Raw genomic sequence first — 2466 nt, 5'->3', positions numbered from 1 at the left:
CATAATGTGCTTGTTTTATTCTGTCAAGCTCTAGGTGTTACAGTAAGTTTAAATTTCCTGGCCAAGAGCAGTGGCTGACGCTTGTAATCCCAGCACTTTGGGACGCCGAGGCGGGTGGATCGCGAGATCAAGAAATCGAGACCATCCTGACCAACATGGTGAAACCCTGTCTCTATTAAAAATACAAGAATTAGCCAGGGGTCGTGGCACGCGCCTGTATTCCCACCTGCTCAGGAGGCTGAGGCAGGAAAATCGCTTAAACCTGGAAGGCTGAGGTTGCAGTGAGCCAAGATCACCCCACTGCACTCCAGCCTGGCAACAGAGGAAGACTCCGTCTCAAAAACAAATAAATAAATAAAATAAGTTTAAATTTCCCAAAGGTCAGATGGCCCTAGGAATAAAAAGAGAGCGAAGCCAGGCGCGGCAGCACACACCTGCAGTCCCACGTACTGGAGAGGCTGAAGCAGGAGGGTTGCTTGAGTCCAGGAGTTTGAGTCCAACCTGGGCAACATAGTGAGACCAGGCCTCTTAAAAGTGGCTCAAGCCTGTAATCCCAGCACTTTGGGAGGCCGAGACGGGTGGATCACGAGGTCAGGAGATCGAGACCATCCTGGCTAACACGGTGAAACCTCGTCTCTACTAAAAAAATACAAAAAACAAACTAGCCAGGCGTGGCGGCGGGCGCCTGTAGTCCCAGCTACTCGGGAGGCTGAGGCGGGAAAATGGCGTAAACCCGGGAGGCGGAGCTTGCAGTGAGCTGAGATCCGGCCACTGCACTCCAGCCTGGGCCACAGGGCGAGACTCCGTCCCAAAAAAAAAAAAAAAAAAGACAGCTGGGCGTGGTGGCTCATGCCTGTAATCCCAGCACTTTGGGTGGCCAAGGTGGGGAGAATACTTGAGGCCAGGCGTTCGAGACCAGCCTGGCCAATGTGGTGAAACCCTGTCTCTACTAAAAATACAAAAAATTAGCCGGGGGTGGTGGCAGGCACCTGTCATCCCAGTTACCTGGGAGACTGAGGCAAGAGATCATTTGAACCCGGAAGGTGGAGGTTTCAGTGAGCCAAAACCATACCATTACACTCCAGCATAGGTAACAAGAGTGAAACTGCATCTCCAAAAAAAAACACAAATAAACAAAAACAAAAAGGCAAGGGGCAATAGAGGAGAGTTGGGGAGAACGCTGTACAGTCCAGCAAGTCTTTCACATATATGATAATTCACACATTGAAAATCAGAGGTGAGGCCAGGTGCAGCAGCTCATGCCTGTAATCCCAGCTACTCGGGAGGCTGGAGTCAGGGGATCCCTTGAGTCCAAGAGTTCGGGGCTACATTGAACTATGATCACACCACGGTACTCCAGCCTGGGCAACAGAGCAAGACTCTCTCTCTCAAAAAAAAAAAAAATTAAGCTAGAGAACAGAAAAGGTTAAGATAGTCATAAAGAAGAGAAAATCTATTTATTATTCACCAAGTGAAAGTGCATCATTATAAAGGTCTTCATCCTTATCATCTGCACATTGAATAGACTGAGGAGGAACAAGAGGAGGAGTTGTTCTTGCTATCTCAGGGATGGCAGAGATGGAAGAAAATTCACCTATAAATAGATCCTTGAAATTCAAACTGGTGTTGTTCAAGGGTCAACTGAATTTGGCTATATGGCCTTTAAAGAGGTAATTAAGGCCAGGCACAATGGTTCCTGTTTGTAATCCCAACATTTTGGGAGGCCAAGGCAGAAGGATCACTTAACGCCAGGAGTTCGAGACCAGCCTGGGCAACAAAGTGAGACCCTATCTCTACAAAAAAAATTAAAATTGGCTCATGCCTGCAATCCTAGCACTTTGGGAGGCCAAGGTGGGAGGATTGCTTGAGGCCAGAAGTTGGAGACCAGCTTGGGCAACATAGTGAGATCTCATTTCTAAAAAATTAATTAAATTTTTTAAAAAAGAAATAAATTAACTGGGCACAATGGCACATGCTGATATTCCTAGTTACTAGGGAGGCTGAGGTGGGAGAATCGCTTGAGCCAAGGAGTTCCAGGCTACAGTGAGCTATGATCATACCTCCGCACTCCACCCTGGGTGACAGAGGGAGACCCTGTCTCAAAAAAAAGCAAAAACAAAAAGCAGCCGGGCATGGTAGCTCACACCTGTAATCCCAGCACTTTGGGAGGTCAAGGCGTGTGGATCACATGAAGTCAGGAGTTTGAGACCAGCCTGGCCAACATGGCGAAACCCTGTCTCTTACTAAAAAATACAAAAACTAGCCAGGCGTGGTGGCGGGCGCCTGTAATCCCAGCTATTCGGGAGGCAGAAGTAGGAGAATCACTTGAACCTGGGAGGCGGAGGTTGCAGTGAGCTGAGATAGCACCACTGCACTCCAGCCTGAGCAACAGAATCAGATTTTCTCTCAAAAAGGAAGAAAAGAAAGAAAGAAAGAAAGAAAGAAAGAAAGAAAGAAAGAAAGAAA

The sequence above is a fragment of the Piliocolobus tephrosceles genome, chromosome 10 (assembly GCF_002776525.5).
Source record: "Piliocolobus tephrosceles isolate RC106 chromosome 10, ASM277652v3, whole genome shotgun sequence".
NCBI lineage: Eukaryota > Metazoa > Chordata > Mammalia > Primates > Cercopithecidae > Piliocolobus > Piliocolobus tephrosceles.
This window is presented reverse-complemented; position numbering follows the sequence as displayed.